The sequence below is a fragment of the Betta splendens genome, chromosome 19 (assembly GCF_900634795.4).
Source record: "Betta splendens chromosome 19, fBetSpl5.4, whole genome shotgun sequence".
NCBI lineage: Eukaryota > Metazoa > Chordata > Actinopteri > Anabantiformes > Osphronemidae > Betta > Betta splendens.
The window spans coordinates 3,332,337-3,353,973 of NC_040898.2; the positions used below are offsets into that span (position 1 = coordinate 3,332,337).

Here is a 21,637-nt window from a genome sequence, read left to right on the forward strand (position 1 = left end):
TGGCTGACTCGTCCTTGTAGTGGAGTTCAACCATCCAAAATCTGACTCTGAAGTCGAATGGGAGGCTGTTGAAGTGGTTACACTTCGACTGGCGCAAGGTACGTCTAACTGGCAGATTCACGTTTAATTTAATTTGATTTATATAATACGCAACTTGATTAGCTGCTAACGCTAATACTAATGGTTGCAAATTAGCAGCCTGAATTAATACAACAGAATATTCATAACACGACTACAGCTTGTTTGGGAGCATAGCTTGATAAACTAATATAAATTCATTTTTACATGTTTTTTTATTTCTCGTTCTGCTGTGTGAAAATAATTTTTCTATAATGGGATCTGCAGCTGCAGCTTATATTTTGCCATATTTGTCTGTAATTAAGTGCCAATGTAGGAACAGTGAATGCCTACAGAGGCATGGTGTGACAGCAACTATTGCTTTCAAGATATTGCATGTGTTTATTACTTTTATTAATAAATTAAAATTTCGATAAATCTTACCTCAAGATGCCTGAACTAGTTGCCAAACCTACTGTCATGTCAGAACACATTTAATATACAGTATATCAGACAATTACACATGCATGGAATAAATCAGTATCTCAGAAATTCATAAAAAACTACTATTTACAGATTAATCATAATGTACCTGGGAACTCTGGTTTACAAACATAGTTTTGTTTCTAAATATATATTGACCTAATATTTTTTTAATTGCTTTTAGTAAGGTGTATGATATATCAAGTGCTAATGTATAACTAATAGAAATTATTGTTTTTTTCAGTACTATGTCTGTGTGTATCTCAAGTTGTTGCAGGTGTCTAGCCTAGAAGTCTTGTCAGTTGGTGCTGGGGACTTCTAGGGCGAAGAGTCCAAGTCGTCCCACCTTCCCTGGTCTGGATCAGTGTTTCCTGAGGGACAAGGCACCTATGTTGGACTTAGACCATCTGTGAAATACCTAAATTATTATTTTTTTTTTGGCAATACCGCAATAAAAGCTGAAATATTATAAACCATTTGTCTGTTTTCCCTCATTAGGTATATACATACAAAAATAGTTCAGTGAAACAGCAATAGTCAAAGCCAACTTTATTTTTAACCAATGCACCAGCACTATAATGCTGGATAAGTTACCGTCACAGTTCAATTTGCAGACCACAAAATGAACGGGTAGGATTCATAGTTATGTTGAAAGCATAGTTTCTGGAGTGGAACAGGTACAGTCATGAGCAGTTGGCTGGGGAGATGTTAGGCTCTTTTTTGTCTTCACGCGTTGGAAGACATCGGAAGCAGTGCAGCCACTGTACAGATGGAGGATGCAGCTGTTTTCCTTGACACCACTCTACAAGGTATAAAGAATAGAATAGCAGATTAATGAAATGACCAGTATTTCCTATGTATCTCACAACCTTTACAGATCTAAACAATAAATAGAGGTAGTTAGATCAGTTTTAATGTTGTTTGGAGCAAACAAGTTTTCAACTTAGCTTTTATAGTGCTGGTTTGTTAAATCTTAGCATGACATTAATGACCTCCTTTCTGTCAGGTTGCTCAAATTCTGCTCAGAGGGCCGATAGGACAGGGATGTTTACAAGGTCCTCCATAGAACAACCTGAGTCCAGCAGGACTTTATTGGAGATGGTCTCCATCCTATTTCCCACATAATCTGCTCCAAACCACTAGAGTTACAAATTACCCATCAACAGACTAAAATATCAAAATAAGTTGACCAACTGCATACAGAGTAAATACATAGACAATAATATAGATCAGATTATGAATACCACAACTACTGAAATGTCAAATGCAAAATCTGTCAAATAAAACTGCATATTGGCCAACAAATGATTATACTGCTGTTAAATGTACATACCTTTGCTCCTGAGGTGAGCACTCTATTACTCTTCTACAAGGTAGCCGCGTGTCAGTTTGAGAAGCAACCTCTTCGCGTTTCGGTAGCTGGCATGATTTAGCCTGTATAAAAAAATGTCACGTTTACAGCTAAGGTAGCTGACTAGATAAGCAACAACACACATGTTAGACTTAGATAGAACCTGCCATAACCCAAATACACGGGTCTACTCGGGCTACAACATACACACGACAGGCTCGGTAGTAATTAGAAACACAGCTGACAATTTACTAGCGCTAGTCGCTAACGCTAGCCGCTAAAGCTGCGCTACTATCACGCTAGCAGCTATAATGTGAGCTGAGTGAATGACCTCAGTACCATATATCACACGATTCGAACCGGACAAATGCTGGAGAGGCTTGGACTCATCCAAATTGCGTGGCAACGCAACGGTTCTAACAATTAGCATTCCTTACACAGGAGGGAAGCTACATTATAAACAAAGAAACTTCTGGAGTACATACATCAAATAAGTATCAAGCATGTACTTACGTTTGGGGAAGCAGCAAGTGGGCGCTTCTTCAACCTGAGTGACTTCTTCTTCTTCTTTTAAAAGGCGGGTGGCAACCAACTGAAAGGTGCATTAGCGCCATCTCCTATGGTAGACTGCGCAGTGAGTGACTTCTTCTTTTGTCTGTGACTGGAGGGACTGAAACAAAATGTTTCAGGTACATTTAGGGGTCCAGGTTTGTCTGGGGGGGGGCTAAGCTGGTTCTGTGATTGGTCAGCGCAAATGCAGACGTCTCGAGGCCGCCAAATTTGAAACGATGGTTTTTGAACCGGATTGGATAAACTCTCAAAAATGTGAAATAAGTAGGGGGCATACTTCTAACACACCCGGAGTGTCTTAATGTGACCTAGGGCGTCAAATAAACTTACCAGAATGTCCAAAAAGTGAATTTTGCATGTGCATGGACCTTTAAGCTTTTCTTGAAGGAGCAAACTCAATATTTCAGCATTATATGCAAATTAAAATCGCAATGCATTATGGGTAATACAACCTTACAGAAACTGGTGTGAGAAGGAGTAACCTTTGCAATGATTGGTGAATGACTTTCATTAGACTCTTCATGTTTGCACCTTCTAAAAAACTGTGGTTTGTTCAATAAAAATATTTTAAATATCTTAATATTATTAGAAGTGTAGATGGCTCTTTAGCTTTGTCATCTTACTTATAGATACAATGATTGACACATGATTTTGTACTAAAACATTGACATTTGCTTTAGGTTTACACCTTTAAGAAACATCAGAATGGTACTTCTAAACATAACAAGAGACTGTCTCTTTATGAACATTTCCTGCTGTGGGAAAAATTACCATGAGAGCTTCTGACGACTCAATGAAAAGAAGACTTCAAAACGTGGTATTTGTGGATTTATTTTTGCATATGCGTATAGGAAAAACAAAAAAAAGAAGAGAAACCGCATCACTCTTTAAGATACTGACACCATTTAAACTACAAAACAATCTTCAACTATTCAACTATTAATCTATTTTTCAGCCTTTTAATATCTTTAATACTTTCTGATTCATAGCAGTTTAAGCATAGGGTGGCTTTTGAGGAATTCTTAGCTTTTAGTGTGTATTGCGTGAGCTAGAGTGCGTGATGTCGCAGCTAGAGTGTGAGAGCAAGTTTTTTAAGACACAACTTTTCTCTTTAACTTTAACATATTTTTTTCACTTGTTCGTAGTCATACTCGTGTTCTTGTGGAAAGGCTTTATCTAGTTGAAAATTGTTTTCTATTCATTTCAATGGGGAAAAAGTTGTAAAAAGCTTAATAACTTGAAAAATATGAAAGATATGAATGAAAAAAATAATAGCAGTCGTCTCCTCAAAAAGCTGAATATTTTGATATTCCAATGGTTTCTGTAACTTAAAGCATGCGGGACTAGTTACGTGCTGCAAAACAAATGAAATAAAAAAAAATGAAGAAAGATGACAGACGAGAAAAGCTAAACAGTGAATGCTGGAAGAATTTACTGTTGCCAGCTCTCCCACTAATATTAAAGACCGAAGATAACAATAGTGTAAGAGCTGGCAACAGCTCTCCCACTAAGTAGTGTGGAGCAGGGGATTAATCACATTATCTGAAGGAAAAGCTGATACTACCTGCATATCGCTGTTAATGAAAACATTTGCACAGTGTGTTTAAGATACATTAGATACCAGATTCTGTCATATTACAGCCTTATTTTTATTTTATTAAATAAATACAATTTTCTTTTTATTTTTCTATTTATTTTTACATATATTTTAACAGAATCCAATCAGTAACTCCAGTTTGTACTGTATACATTCAATGTCTTCATGGATTTTTATTTGTGACGCCCTCTGTATTTGACTCAAAAGTAAAAGTAAAAAGTATGATCAAATGAAATACACAGTTAATTCAGAGGGCTCGCATCATTTACACACCCACATATTACAATATCCTGAAATACATCACACTTTAAAATTGTGATGAAGAAATTTAAAAGCATGCAATTCACTGAGACTACAGTATAATCTACAGTATAATTGGCTGTACATGGCACAGTACAAAGTACTGCATAAACAAGGCAAATTAATTATCAAGCCTTTTTTTGTTTTCTACCATCTACAATACTGTAATTTGGCCTCCATAGTAAAATCTACTACAAAATGACTGAATGAACATTTTTGCTTTGAATTCAAAACCCTAACACAACCCCTTGTAAGGACAGTACAAAGTCGACTAACAAAGGTTACGACTTGTCTGTGCTTGTTCTATGATGTGGGGTTAATTATGTAGGCCTTATTAGCACTGCCCAGTCAACAGACCAGTAAACATGCCAGTCAAGCTGCCCGGTCAAGTTGTTTATGGTCTGGGATATACAAGCTGGCATTCATAGAGGCCTTTGCTCTGAGGGGCAACGAATACAATGGTGTTCGAGGTGTGGTGGGTGGGTATTGGAAAAAGAAGATGAGGAAATCTTAACACTACTCCAGGGGAAAGAATCGTGTGAGAAAATGTTTTTCTGACTCAGGTGTTTTTCAAGCAGATGCATTATAATATATGAACTAGAGGGGAATGTTGGCTGGACGTTGTGGAGGAAGGCAAAAAATGTGTGTCCTCAATAGTGTCCGGAAAGATTTTTTAATGAGTAAAAATAAGACAGACATGGGAGCCAATATATGTGGTTAAAAGGGGATGCTGTATTTGAAGCCAATCCTTTTAGTTAGGGCCCATGGCGGTGTCATGTTCTTTCCTGCATTTGAGTGGGTGTCCTTTGGGTGCTCTGGTATACTCCTACAGTATTTAGGTTTTCATGCTAACTGAAAAAATGAAAAATTCTTGTAGGTAGATAAACAGCTAGTTTCTATGCTTGTCAAGGGCTTTAAACATCCAGGCGCCGTCTATATCTCATGTATTTTGTAATAGTTGTGTAAAGTCTTCAGAAATCTTTTAGTGAAAATTGGCACCACAGAAATAGAACTGAAGGCAAATTCAATTCAATTCAATATTGAATATATTTGCAGCCTCAAGTAAACTGAACTCATGGTGATAACAGCACACAGTTGCAGGCTTATTACAGGTCATCCATGCTATTGCACTGCACTTGCTAATTCATTAAAACAATTATAAAAAAAGGAAAATGAAGAAAACTTTAAACACATTATCAAACTGACTCTGACTATTTTATAAAGGCCTAATAATATAATAAAATAATATAATATTGGGCTAGAGGGTAATTCTTTCTGTCTTCAGCTTCTTCAGCTGTCAGTTTGTTTCGTGTGTGAATTACTCTCGCCCTTATTTTTGTTCTTCTGGAGAAACTAGAGTGTTTACTTCAGCAACCACAAGTACCAGCTAACCCCCCTTACCCCTACCTACCTCTCCGTATGAATTTATTTGACTACAATGATTAACAATTGAAACTGTCAAGAATATATTGATTTAAGATTGTCATTAAATCACCGTAACTCTTGGAAAGATGTAAAATATTTATTGACAATTGCATGACAATTAAAAGATTAGGAATCTAGTCTTAGTAACCTGTTCATAATAATCAACTTTAATGTGTGTAGTATTTTAACCGAAACACAATTATTGACATATAAATGCCAATAATAAGACATCAATGCAGTGAACCATGCTAGTCTGGCTTCATGCAATACATTTGCATTCTCATCCCTCACAGCCAGAGTATCAGTCAGTCACTGGTCTAATTACTGGTAGATCTTTGAGGGCACACTCTAGGCTATATTTAGTGGGCCAACCCGCAGCTGACTGACACTTTACGACTCATGGCAAATGTACTTTTATCCTTAGGAGTTTTGTGTCACAAACTCAGCACCTGTGGAGATGAAAGACAGTAGTAGTAGTACAATAGGCTTAATCTGTTTTTTTCCAAATAGTCATCTATATTAAAACAGGTGGGCATCTTCTGGGGAAAAGAAAGGATCATCCACAAGATGTTTAATAGCGAAAAGGAGCTTTTGATATGAGATTACTGCACTGCATGAATGGCAGTTTACACAGCCGATATCAGTAACAACCTGGATGCTTAGAGCACAGACTGACAATGAGACCGGGCTTTAGCTTTGTGTCTCAATTTAAATCACACCAGGCTGTTTGGGCCCCTCAACTGTCTGTGTCATTACTTTTTATTGTGATGCACCAGACTGTGTGTCCAAGCAGGCAGGTATGTAGACTTATATTTATCTGAGGGGGTAAATCTGCCTCTTTATCAGGTTCTTCCAAGGTCAGATTGTTAGATGTAGACTGACTGAGATTAGCCCCAATTACAATTACAATTATAATTCCCAATCCCCAGTTACAACATAATATAGTATCTCCACTGACAAACAATAAAATTCCTTGTGTGTGAGAGTTTGGTACAGTAATGCCACTATCCACTATTTGTGAAAGAATGTTAAATTTTATTTGGCACCCTCAGACAGTGTACCAGAATAAAGCAAATATTAAAATGTGGCTGTTGACTGAGGAACCCGTTACAATCTCCTGAATTCATTTTTCTCTTTTTATCTTCCTTCACCCTCACTCATAAGGCTTTCAAAAAATTACGTTTACACCAAAAAAAGAGAAATGCCACCACTAATCTTTTGACAAAGAGCCTGATAAGGTCCTGTGGTAGAAGTTATTGTGCCCACTTTAATGTTATCAAGAGGGGGACATGGCCCCATATGCTTCTTCTTCATATTTCATGGTAGATATTAATAATGACTGTTCTTCGACTCTGCCCGCCATTGTGTGGGATGTTTCAAGCATCATCAACTGAATGACAGCATTAAAGCTGTTTTTACTCTCTTTCCACACCCACTTACTTGAACATGTCCACAGTGTTCGTGCTAATGAAGCAACGATAAGTATTAGAGCTTAATGTTCAGACTGTTTTCGGTCTTTTCCTTGCTCATTCTCACTCCTCCTTTTTGCCAATCGCGTCAGCAGCACTGCTATTTGATGCTGTTCAAAGAGAGTGTCTTTCTGAATGGTAGATACATTTAATGTTAAGGTGAGATCTGATCCATTGGCGTTTCAAAGGTTTTGCATCTTTACTGATTATTTCTAACAACATAGTTTACGCTCATGACTTACGCTAAGTCTGCCCTTTCACTGTGCATTTATGTTTTACGTTTGGGTGAAACATTTTGTCTATAATGGCTTCAGAACAATCTTTTGAAGACCTGAGTATACTAATGCATGTTACCATTAGTCAAAGGGACCTTAACAAAAAGATATGAGTTAAGGTGGGAGAGTGTGTTATATCTTGTTATATCATCCACAATGTGTTAGAAGCCCCTTTAAAAACACCGTGGGTGTGAGAGTGGGTGGAATTGAGCCTTTGCTGCTGATTAATCTGGTGTAGAGCAGTAGGGACTCACATTATGTAAGAAATTGTAGTCTTTCCCTCAAGTTTGCTAAAAACCCAAAAGCAAAGAGACGGGACCCTGTGAAGCTGACATTTACAGGAAGCACATCTACCACCGCTTATTTTTGGTCTATTTTTGTGTTCTCCCTTTGTAGGTTCTGCATTACGCACTTTTCTAAATCCCTGATATACAGTATGCTTATGTCAGCTATCTTGTACATGACACCACAGAAAGCAGGCATTCCGAAGAATCAATTGTACATTGTCATATAAATACATTCCAGAATTCCTGGGTAACTAACTGTCTGTGAAGTTAAACTTTGAGAAGCAAACATTATGACAGAAACAAACATGATTTCTGTGTGTGGTTGTGTCTGTGTACAGGACTTTGATTGTGGCCAGCCCAAGGCACCTGTACAATAATAATAATATGCTACCTGTAAGGTAGAAGGATTATCTAGTCAAAGAAGTGGTCACTAACACAAATTTAGAAAGATTTGTGATAAATATTGAAAAAGAATGGACCTTTAGGATACAGAATAAAATCACAGATCTTTGAGTTCAGCCCATGAAAAATAAGGGCAAATACAAGTGTTAATTATAATAATTTTATTCAGTGTACAGTATGTGTCCAAAGGGGTAGATAGATCAGATTCTTTGTGTTTGTTTAAATGTGAACTCAACCTTAATACTTTATTTATTAATTTAATATTGTTTATAATGCTTCTCTATTGCTTAATGAAGTAGGAGGCAGTAAGAGGTTGTGGATTTATTCCCTTCTTTTGGCATGCACACTACATGTCCCAGCAATAGATTAATAACACTTTGTCTAATAATAATAATAATTGTCTAGATGGTATTACAGGAAACATTAGTGACAACCAGGTCCATTTAGGTTCAGAATCAAGCAGATAACATAATTCAGAGTATGATGACATACTGTATAACAGCATTTTTTTTTCTTTGCTTCAGTTCCGTTTAACCTCTTCAGTTATGATGACTGTACAACAAAACTGCTCTAGAATACAGAACTGATGTGACTCTGCTGTCTGCCCTCATAGAGATCAGTAAGACTACAAATGCTTTAAGCTTTTTACTAACACCATAGTAAATAACTTATTCATAGATTTCTTTTTTATTGAGCTTCATTGTAAAGTTTTTTACATTTCTGCAAGCTACACATTTCAGTTGCTTGAGTTTTCATTCTGACACTGAATCTTTTGTTGTCACAGGCAACATAAAAAATTGCCACTGCTACTGGCACTGAAACCTGTGTAGCTGTGACTCAATAAAATTCTGAAAATCCTTCAACTACAACACCAATAAAGTAAACTCACAATAATCTGCCACGGTATAATTGTGACGCTAAATGTTTTACCAGCCTTGGCACTGACCTGAGCTCTCATCCATCTTACCGTAACTTTTCCCTATGCTCATATTGTAACTTTTAAAATATCAGCATTCTTAACAGGCCATTCTTGCTTCCGTCATGATCTGAATAGATGTTGTCTATCATCTATCTCTCAGTGTCTATCAACACAATCAACGGGTAGACAACACATGACCTTCTGAACCATAACTATGGGATGATAACCACTTATTAAGTAAATATCTTTTTTTTGCTATTTTATTGTTGCAGTGCAGTGTTTTGGTATGCAGCTGTTGGCAGGCTCCCAAAAGTGTGTGTTGTAATGTGAAATCTGCATTAAGGCTATTTGAGATTAAAAAAAAGAAAAATACAAAAAAAGTACAACTAATTCTGTACAAATAATTGACAATACAGTAGTTAATACACTAAGCAATGTTTTGTTCTTGTTTTATTGTAATAGTTTATATTAAAAGTGCATACTGTACTGATGTACTGTATGGATGCTGGGTGATTGAAGATTCAGAACATATTCTGGTCTAAGAGTGAGCACAGGATTTCCCATGATGCGTTAGTTAATGGGGTACTTCTCGCAGAGAGCTGAGGCTCCCAGAGGACCACAAGATCTGTGGGTCTTTCATCAGTCTCTGGGTGTCTGTTGTAGTGCCTGAAAAATAGTTACTAAACAGCTGAAATGCCAAGCAATATTTATCCTGGCTCTATCCCCCTCCTCTCCAGTATACCCCCGAGACCTGATTGCCAAATCATTTGAAGTATGATATGAATGAGGCAAGAGAAGCTGTGGCTTATGCATGTCTATAAGGGATATACTGTACGGTTTATGCTTACTTTTGTTCTGCTACTGCAATACTGCTACTAATACTGTAGTTTAAGATAAAGGGTTGATTAAATATGTTCAAATTTGTTCCTCAAATATATATCAAAGGAAGAAAACTGGCATACAGTCTATGGTAGTACATTTTGCACCAATATGGCACAGTTGGTCTATGTGGCTATTTATATTTCTATTAATCTAGCCCTGTACATACAGTACAGTAAGGTGATCTTTTGAAAATGACTTGATAAACTTTGATCCTTCAGCATTGTGATCTCATTCCTTTCTTTTACTCCCTTCTTTCATTTCTTGTTCTTCTTTGCTTGACACCTCATTATCTGCCTGCTTTTCCAGACTGGGATCTTGCCTTTTCCCTCCATACAACCTGATGCTGGATCCATCTCTCTTCTTATCACTACCTCGACTCAAATTCCTGGAGCCCTTACAAAATGGATGCACTGCTAGAAGCAGCTGCCACTCCTGGCATGATTGGGAGATGATAGGAGTTGTGGAAGTGACAGAACATGACAGAAAAAAAAGAAAAGGCCCAGAGGTGGGGGAGTCATCAGTGCTAGGTGGAACAATTTCAGAATCCCTCCACATGTTGTAATATTTAACATCCTTTCATAATGAGGAAGTAAAAAGAGTAAGAAAAAACGACACACCACTCCGTGGTGCAAAAAAAGAAAAACATTTGTGGCATCTAATCAATGAAACAACAAAAAAGTTTTCTTTATACTTTGCATGTTATTTGGCTTGTCAGAGGTGTTGAGGAGAAATAAGAGTGAATCGCTACACACTGAGTGGTGTCTTCCAGATCTCAGTGACATAAACTAAAAAAGCTTATTTTTTGCAAGTGTGTAAACAAATGTATCTGAGAGAGCATGTGAGAATGTATGCTAAGCAACAGTAATTGCTGCTCCTGCCCCTGTGTGATTGTTTCCACATGCTAAAATGTTTTTCCCCTATTTTGTCTACTGAGTTGACAGCAATATAGCACAGTACTCTAATTAAAAAGCTGATGCAACACCCCAGCATCATCTTCACTTTCTATCAAGGCTGAGGGATTTTATTTTGCTCAGTAAGAGTTCTGAGTGCCTCTTTTTATTCATGTTTGTTGCTGTTATCAGAAGCCTCTTTCAAGTTTGAACTTATTTGGTTCCTTAAAAGATCAGAGTAACCACAAAAAGGGGCTGTGATTTTTCAGTGGAGCTGCGGTCTTCCTTGCACAGCAGTAGGGTTTACAAACTGGGGATCATTGCAGCATTTCCAGTCTGCTCATGGCTGGTTTCTTGTTATGTATCTGACCAATAGTGTTTTATCATCAGGTAAAGTACTGTAGAGTGAACATGTTCATGACTCAAATATCTTTGAGAGTGTGATAAAGAGCATTCCACTTGTCCCTAGTTGTTTAGTTTCAACATAAACATTCTAGTTCATTGTTTACACATACAAATACTGTAAACACTTACACATACATTTGTTAAGTAATTCAAGTCATACCATGTAGGAGACAAAGGAAGAAGCACCAAATTATGATCTCTTTTTAAAACCTCATGTCCTCATTAGTGATGTCAGAAATGTTGGGGAGTTCAAATGCATCTTTTTTGGTTGTAAAATGTTCAGTATGGATGACAAACCTGGATGTACTTTGACAAAGCACGTTATGTGTTTCAGTGTATGAGATGTTTAGTGAAGACACTACCTTTTCAGCAGCTGTGTCTTTGACGAGGACAGATTGAAATTCCCCATGAAGGAAATAGGTTGGCCTGGAGGGGTGTTCACTCTGAGAGATTGAGGTACAGGGTGACACAGAAAAACAGGAACTTTGAACTGTGAACGTTTGCCAAAAGTTTCTCTGTGTCACCGGGTATTTAACCAGTGTGTTTTGGGCAGTGAGTGAGAGAAGACCTAGGTCCTCAGGTACATATGCATAAGAGTACATATGCACAAAAAGATGGCATAGGTCTTTATCTACGTAAACGTTATACAGTCGTAGCACTTCAATGTGTCAGCCTTTACGGCAATCTGTTTGCATTTTCAGCGCGGTATCACCGGGTTTTTAGCGCGTTGGAGCTGTGTTGTGTCTATTTGCTCTATAGGTGGCGATCAGCCCCCACACTGGCCTTTATGACGCAGGAACACATTTCATATGTTACAGGTGAAAGGGACACTAACAACCCAACGCAGCCGAGGCTGTAGCAGCAGAAAAACGCAGATCTTTGTCCTGCGTGTTGATGTGTGTTTCCCCTTCCCCTAGTGTCCCTGCTCTGGAACGTGGATGGCCACGCCCACTTTCATTCACCAGACGGACATGAAAGAGGGAATAACGAAATAAACAGCTGGTTAACTTTGTAGGAACACGGCTGTAGCTCTGGAATGACTTTATGTGGTACAGGTGAAAGAAGTAATAACGAAATAAACGGAATATAAAACGGAAACGCTTTCAAGCTATTTCTGTTTATATTTCTTATTGCGTGTGTGTCTCTCTTTTGAGTTTTGTCTTCGGCTAAATAAGTGTAAAACAGTCTTATTACTCACGCAGAATCAATATATGCAGAACAAACAACTTGCTGCATTAATGAGTGGGAGATCTACTGAGTCCTGGCGTTCTGGCATACCATAGAGAGAGTTTATTACAATTTATTTATTTTTATTATATAATATCCTCTACAACTTAGCAGTGGTAGTCTGCCAGACTTGTGTGAAATACCATAAGAAGAGCATTTAAAAACAGTGAAGTGAAAGGTTTTGGCGTCTCACAGCTACGTAGGTGCAGCTGATCACGTGCCCGATCTCCCATGGAGCCTTTCTTTGTCTCGGAGCTAAAGTATTTCACACCTATTGACCGAGTGGAGACAATATGTTAATGTCTCTGTGCCAATACGTAGTAGGGGATGGGATGTGAAGTTTGCTTTTGCAACTGAATCAACATCAGACGCCGTAACTCGCGCGGAGCGAGTTCCAAATCCACTGTGTTGCCTGTGTAATAAAACTTTGTTTTTCTGCAGATATTGTGGTAAATGTCATTAAGGTAAAGTATAATAATGCAGCTTCCGTTTAAAGGGCACATTGACTATGTCTTAGTGTTTTAACTGTTTAATTGAGCACCTTAAAAGTGGTCAAAGTGGTTTATGCTGCAGATGCCGTTTGTTCCTTTTTAAACGAGAAACGGAAAACGGTCAGTGTATGTTCCAACTGTTTGATTTGTCCCCCAGAATAAAATCTTTTTTTCCACAAAACAAGAAAACGGGAAACGGCTTCAAATCTAATTCCAGGTCTAGTTTTGAAAACACTGTTTTCAGCTCATTTATTTAGTTTTAACACGGTGCTGTGATTAAATTCCGTTTTTTCGCTTATATCAAGAGAAATAAGGAAGCGGATGTTCTTTGTATTTTTTTCTGGACAATTTACCTAGAAAACGGCTTGATTTATTCTAGAGGGGAAAATCAAACGTAGAACGTACACAGACCCGACACAGTACTTACACACGAGGACATACTGTATAAAGGCAGCAGAGAGATCAGCATTTGACAACAAACACTAGCGCGCATTGACAACTTGATCCAAGTCATCTGCCTATGAATAGGTGTCTCCTCAGCACCATCGTTGGAACGTCACATCACTGTCTGCTTCAGACGGTGACGCCACTTCCCCGATTCTCTCGTTGCCTGCATTATCACATACATACATTTCTGGTTAAGCTCTACCTGGACACATCATCTGTCATTCGGGCTTTTCATTCAGAGTCAGAGCAAACTATAGGTCATTGCGTCGGAGTAAATTTTAAGCATTTGGTTAACCTTAAAAGCTGCTATAACGAGAGAACGACTTAGTTTTTCGTTCTATGCTTTTTTCTCCAAACGAAAAATCAGCTTTAAATCCAACTCCGTGCCTTGTGTCGAAAAAAAAACAACACTTGAATTCAGTTTGTCGCTCTTATAAAGAGGGGACGAAACGAAACAAATCCAGTTTGTTTTGTATTTTTTCCTCATGATCAACAAACCAGAAGACGATTGCAGATATACATATAAAATACATTTATAACCCCGATTGATGAATAAATATAGATTCCTATTTTATGTTATTATACTTATATTATTCTATTGGACTGGCTGGAGGAGGGACTGTGTCTCTCGGCTGGCCTGAAAACTGTGTAAAAGCATCAGCAGCTTCGGCAATTGACAACAAACACTAGCCCACACTAGCGAGCAAAGACGCATAATAATCTATAATAATTAAAAATGAACTACTCTACATGTAATGATACAAAACAATGGCATCGTCTTTTGTGCTTACTGTAATGTGCAGACACAGATAGAAATGAACAGTAGGACCTCACATCTTTGCGCCACCTGGTGGTTAAAATGAGACTAGCACCCTGATTTTTTTTCAGATGGCTGCAGGATTAAAAATCCTTAGTCGGGGACGCACCCGTGGCGCGCTGGCGACGCGCACGTACTGCGGTAAAAAAGGTGGTGGCTTTGAAGTGCTACGACTGTATAACTTTATATAACGTATAACTACGTGCCCGTAGAAAACTGCGTAGATCTACAGTACAGTAGTTCCCTGGCTAACGTAAGTACTTTTCTACAACTATTGGTCTGTTAGTGACATTAAGAGGTAAAACTAAGAAACTGGTAATCATGTAAAAAAAAAAAATTACTGACACTGGAGAAAAACAATGGATGAAACTGTGCTAACATACTGTATCTTCTAGAACAATAGTTTTAGATCTGTTAGAGGATCTGTTAGAGGTGTTCATTTTTGGAGCACTACTGAGAAGCTGCACAGCCAGTGTACATACAGTACGGCTGTTGACCACACTTGGGTTCCAGCCACGGGGAGATGGAACACTACAGATGTAGTCTACCCTGAGCCGAGTCCTGCCAGCTTTGTGGGACGCAGTCATTCATATGTCAGCAAGGTGTGTAAAGTTCCCATACAATATTAAAGCACAATTTGCTGGTTTTAAGTAATCGACTGTACACATTGCAAAATTAAGTCCTGTCACTGGATGAAGTGAAAAACAATATGTCCAAAAACATTTGACAATTTGATCAACGTGCAAATAATCTGTGATGCGCAAATACAGCTAGCCAGCATTTTGGCGATGTGCCTTGTTCAACACATGATGGAACTTCGTTGTTTGGAACAGATTTTAAGCTGGTACTGGATGGGTGGCCTCTTGGGTAGTAAAATATTTAACGGTCCTCATAGTAATCCTTGTTGCATATAAAACTTGTGTGCCTCCAAATGACATCCTGTCTTCAGCGTCAATACTAATTTGTGATTTAATTCACAAGCTTCCTCTTAGTTGCTGAACACAGTGTCAGGAGATCAGTTCGTCCTCTCCTTTAACTGTTTTGGTGACACTTTGTCAATGGACAGCCGTCGTTTGCTTCACTTCTCCTTAATACTCCTTAGACCACATTTTTTCATATTACCCATACCCTACAGCAATGACAGCTCCACACACACGGTTCGACTTAGTGTACTGCACAGACGCAGACCATATTGAAATGAATTAACATGTTTATATAGAGGCGTGTCACGGGAGGAATATGCTACTCATTCATCTGTGCTTAATTCCATGTTGATTGGGATGTACGAAGGAAACATGTGTAGAGCCGTGTTTATTAGAGGCTACTTGAACTTATGCTAAGTTTAGTAGTGTGTGTTGTATCATACTGACACAGTTGTAAAATAAATCACCATGGTACCAGAGCTAGAGTACAGTTGCTGAGTGTGCCTCCTACTTCATTAACCAAAAACCAAAAACACTATTATTAAAATTAACATTCTTCTTCTTCTTCTTCTTCTTCTTCTTCTTCTTATTATTATTATTATTATTATTATTATTATAATTATTATTATTATTATTATTATTATTATTACATGTTTTGATTGTGGCAGAGTATATTACAAATCAACATGTTGATATACTCCTCCTTGAACAGCCGCCTTATCGTGGTGGAGAAGTTTTGAGTGCCCGAATGACCCCGGGAGCTATGTTGTCGGGGGCTAAATGCCCCTGGTAGGGTCTCCCAAGGCAAACAGGTCCTGGGCAACGGGCCAGACTAAGAGCGGTTTACAAACCCCCTATGAAAGGCAGACGACCAAGGCAAGAGACGTCACCCGGTATGGCGCAGCCAGGGCCCCACCCTGGAGCCAGGCCTGGGGTTGGGGCTCACATGTGAGCGCCTGGTGGCCGTGCCTATTCCCACGGGGCCCGGCCGGGCACAGCCCGAAAGAGCAACGTGGGGCCGTCCTCAAGTGGACCCACCATCCGCAGGAGGAACCGTAGGGGGCCGGTGCAAAGTGGATTGGGCAGCAGTCGAAGGCGGAAGCCTAGGCGACCCAATCCCTGGATAACCAATCTGGCTATTGGGACATGGAATGTCACGTCACTGGGAGGAAAAGAGCCTGAGCTTGTGGTGGAGGTTGAGCGATACCGGCTAGAAATAGTCAGGCTCACCTCCCCAACTCCTTGATAGGGGCTGAACCCTCTTCTACTCTGGAGTTGCCTGCGGCGAGAGGCGGCGGGCTGGTGTGGGCTTGCTCATAGCTCCCCAGCTTAATCGCCATGTGTTGGAGTTTTCCCCCGTGGACGAGAGGGTCGCTTCCCTGCGCCTTCGGGTGGGGGATAGGTCCCTCACTGTCATTTTTGCTTACGGGCCAAATGGTAGTGTGGAGTACCCGGCCTTCTTGGGGTCTCTGGAGGGAGTGTTGGAAAGCGCTCCAACTGGGGACCCCATCGTTCTTCTGGGAGATTTCAATGCCCACGTAGGTAACGACAGTGATACCTGGAGAGGCGTGATTGGGAGGAACGGCCTCCCTGATCTGAACTCGAATGGTGTTATGTTAATGGACTTCTTTGCTAGGCACAGTTTGGCCATAACAAACACCATGTTCGAACATAAGGGTGTCCATCGGTGCACATGGCACCAGGACACCCTTGGCCGGAGGTCGATGATAGACTTTGTAGTCGTTTCACCTGACCTTCGGCCATATGTTTTGGACACTCGGGTGAAGAGAGGGGCTGAGCTGTCAACTGATCACCACCAGGTGGTGAGTAGGATCCGCTGACAGGGAAGGAGGTTGGAACGACTTGGCAGGCCCAAACGTATTGTGAGGGTCTGTTGGGAACGCCTGGCTGATCCCTCTGTCAGACGGACCTTTAACTCACACCTCCGGGAGAGCTTCGACCAGATTCCGAGGGAGGTTGGAGACATAGAGTCCGAGTAGACCATGTTCTCTGTCTCCATCGTCAACGCGGCTGTTCGGAGCTGTGGACGCAGGGTCTCCGATGCCTGTTGTGGTGGTAATCCCAGAACCCGGTGGTGGACACCGGAGGTAAGGGACGCCATCAAGCTGAAGAAGGAGTCCTACCAGGTATGGATGACCTGTAGGTCATCCATACCTGGTAAAGTCGCTGCTCCTCCACATTGAGAGGAGCCAGTTGAGGTGGCTCGGGCATCTAATTCAGATGCCTCCTGGACGCTTCCCTGGGGAGGTGTTCCGGGCATGTCCCACCGGTAGAAGGCCCCGAGGAAGACCCAGGACTCACTGGAGAGACTACGTCTCTCGGCTGGCCTGGGAACGTCTTGGGGTCCTACCGGAAGAGCTGGAGGAAGTGTCCAGGGAGAGGGAAGTCTGGAACTCTCTGCTCAGACTGTTGCCCCCGCGACCCGGCCCCGGATAAGCGGATGAAAATGGATGGATGTTGATATAATGTATTGATTTACAAACACACTTTACATTATATACTAATATACTATATATACATATATACTAACTAATAAGGCCACACATCTACAAAAATCAAGACCACTAATTAATTATGATTCCATGATTAACGAAGGACGCTCAGTTGAGTGAGTTGTAAACAAATTATGTTTCCTGTCCTGCTGACTAAGCTTAAGCAGCTGCTGCTTTGTGGTGAGAAAAGGTACTGCATGAAAATGAATGAATCGTTGAATCACTGATAGGACTCGTTCCTCCTGAGTCATATAAAAGATTAGTTCATATTAAACAAATTGTTCACGTACGGCACATCACAAAATTTGAACCAAATTAAGAAATAAAATAACTTTAACAATGAGTGCATTTAAAAACAAACATATTCTATGTGCACATAACCTACAGAAGTCACACAGAGGCTTAGTTATTTTAATTAAACAATTATTTTATTCATTTCCGGAGCTAGAGACTTAATGTCTTGTCCGTGTTTTCTTTTACATGTTTTTCAACGCGGTAATGTCCGACACCCCTTGAACACAGCAGCAGTGACAGAAGGATTCGGCTTCGGTTCTGAACTTGCGTTTGCTTATTTTCGCAGTTTCTAGTGATGTGTGTGTTAATCAAAACGAAATCAAAACATGACGAACAGCAGTGTCAACACTATCATACAGTATATTGGCTCTATGATATTCAGACAGACCCCCAAAATTATTGTATAAATACAAAAATTGTCTTATGTCTGGCAACACTAACCAAACTATAAACTAGGTGTGGGCGATATAGACTGAACATTATGTCATTACCTCAGAATTTGCAATAACAATATTTATGGCAATATCACAAAATTGCATGTTTATTAGCATACAAAATTAAATTTGTTTTACAATAAAACTTTCTTACAATAAAAACACACTGATGACAATCTGTCTTAGAAGTAAAAGTATAACACAGTAGCATTTTTGTTTATGAATAACTAAGATAACCATTACCATGTGACTCTCAATATTATCACCTGATACAAAGTTCCTTACATTTTAACTAACTACTATTAAATCGTAAAATATACAGATATGTGTTATGATAATAGAACTGGGAAATACTAGTCTAGGTGGTTAAATGTACAGTACAAACTTCAATCTGTCTTCTCCTTCAATTATTTTGGTGACACTTTCGTAGGCTAAAAATGATGATCCATAACCCATATATGTTCCCCGTCAGTAGTAGAATCCGCAACTTCATCCAAAACAAACTGGCATGGGTGAATTTCATTACAGCACAGTTCTGTTTCAATTGATGCGAACTGGAGTTCCAAAAGAACTGTAGTACTTGGTGCTTGCCACAGAGCCTGAGCTGTGAACGATGAAGTAACTAGCTGCACTAGCTGTAAAGTTAAACTTATTTTGACAATAAGTGAGACTTTTAAAGCAAAAAGTAACCATAAGTTCCCTAAAATGTTTACCAGGTGCATTGGTGCATTTATGTTGTTCAAAACATGACATTATTATTATTATTGTTGTTGTGGCAGAGTATACAGGACCACAATATCAACAAGTTGATATAATATATATGTTCGAAAGTATTAATTTACAAACACACTTTATATTATATACACAATAAAACTACACACATCTACGAGAATCAAAGACCACTAATTAATTATGATTCCATGAATAAATTAGGTATGTCGGCTGTCAGGTGATAAATAAATAAACATCATAAATCAGACATCGTTCATTTCCTTGTTTATTAGGCCAGACAACACCGTAGCTGAGCCACAGCTGTCATATGACAAAAGAATGAACGTTCCGTAAGGATCCATGGGAACAAAATCAGGAACGAACTGGAGCGCCTGCTGCTCGCCCCAGAGCCTGCGCGGCTCGGCTGTCAAAAGAACAAATCCTTAAGGACGGACGCTCAGTTGAGTAAGTCCTGAACAAATCATTTTTGTTTCCTGTCCTGTTGACTGAGCTTACAGTAAGCAGCTGCTGCCATGTGTTGAGAGAAGATGCATGGAACTGAAGAGACGTTCACTGAGAGGACTCGTTCCTCCCGAGTCATATAAAAGATTAGTTCATATTGAACAAATCGGTCACGAACGACACATCACTAGTCAACAGAGGTAAAGCTAGTTAACTGGTCATTGAGGTTTCCTCAGTGTGTTGAACATGAACATTTGACCAAAATTGAAAGATCCATCCAGTATCCATTTGACCTGTCATGTCCACTAATTTTATAATAATAGAATTTAGATAGAAAAGTCCACATACTAACAACTATATGGTTCTGAGGCATCATCTGAGGTCAGCACAGCAGGATAGCCATTTCCTTGGCGATAGAATTCAATTTAGACTAATATACATGTATGTCTGGTTTATACTCCTGTATGAACTCCCGTAAGAAAATGTTGTTGTTTAAGACAGCGTTCCGTTGAATGAAGGCCAATTTTCAGTTTTTTCCCTTAGCTTTAAAACCATTTAAAGAGACAAACTTAATAATTCAGTTTTGACAATACGTTGTCATTTCCCAATCTGTTTTCTACATCACCCATCTTTAGGTTAAGCACGTTTTTTCTGGTTATGGCCACATAACTGTAACTAAACTTCATTACCCTTATTTTCAAATCATTCATAGAGCTCTGCCCCTGAGTAGCTAGTTCAGGGTTTCAAACAGACTTAATCCAGCCCACAAGATAGTATAGAAAGTGTGAAAATGAGCTGCAATTTTTAGAAAAAATAATTCCAGGGTGGTGCGGTGGGTAGCACTGTCGCCTCACAGCAAGAAGGTTCTGGGTTTGATTCCCGGAGGCGGCCCTGGTGCCTTTCTTTCTAGTGTTTTTCTTTCTAATTTGCACGTTCTCCCCGTGTTTGCATGGGTTCTCTCCGGGTTCTCCGGCTTCCTCCCACAGTCCAAAGACGTGCATTAGGTTGATTGGACTCTCTCCATTGCCCGTAGGTGTGAGTGTGTGTGAATGGTTGTCTGTCTATGTGTTGCCCTGCGATGGACTGGCGACCCGTCCAGGGTGTGCCCTGCCTCTCGCCCATGGTCAGCTGGGTTAGGCTCCAGCACCCCCGTGACCCCGCATTAGGGAATAAGCGGTTTAGAAAATGGATGGATGGAAACTGCTGTTCCAATTCTGCAGTAGCAATTGTGTTACACAAGCAAACAGTTTATACCGGGACAGAGCAAGTAAGTCACGCAGTCTGGATGAGCTACTTTGTTTTGCCTGCAATACTTACAGTATTACAGCTCCATGGCACTATCTTTGAGCCCATTTTTTTAGACATATTGGGGCAGAGTGTTTAAAAAAATGGTCATCGTCCTATTTATTCACGAAAGTGAATGGGAAAGTTCACAGCATATTTCGGTCCAAAAAGAATATAACCTTCGTCACCACTATGTGAGTCTATATCCCAACAAATACCACAGTATATGACAACTTTCAAGAACAGTGGAGAAGATAGAAGGTGAATGAACTGTGGCCGGTCTGTGTTTACTCTCAGCCAAGATATCCAAGCCAAGACGCTGCAGGTAAAGCTAGACACCTCATTGCTAAAAGTAAAAAGTAAAGTCATTTGCAATTGATGAAAGCATGGACCTTACAGATGTAGCGCAACTGGTCATTTTCATGACATGACACATTAACTGTCACCAAAGAGTTCACAAAGTTGGTGCCGATGACGGATACTGTACAACCACAGCCGATTATATTTTCACCGCACTTGTTGGCTCAAGGACTGGTCCCGCGCTGTCAGCCTGGCTACAGATGGTGCGCCCCAAATGATAGGCCAACAAACGCAATAAAGTCAAGGTATTATGACAGCATACATTTTTTCACGATGAAGCTGTCATTATGGCAACTCGCCAGTGATGATGCAGCTCACTTCCCCTGTGTGTGTTACCCAACATGTGGCATACAGGTTTAAAG

General features: G+C 39.7%; 1 protein-coding gene and 1 long non-coding RNA gene across 9 annotated transcripts in view; both read right to left on the bottom strand.

Moving 5' to 3' along the window:
• The window catches only part of ca10a (carbonic anhydrase Xa), a 361,550-nt gene that overhangs the window by 268,996 nt on the left and 70,917 nt on the right, over positions 1–21,637 (bottom strand). The window lies entirely within an intron of this gene.
• On the bottom strand, positions 1,073–5,613 carry LOC129603377 (uncharacterized). Its single transcript, XR_008693170.1, has 2 exons — positions 1,874–5,613; positions 1,073–1,342 (listed from the first exon to the last, which is right to left on the bottom strand). It is a non-coding gene; the product is annotated as an uncharacterized LOC129603377 (long non-coding RNA).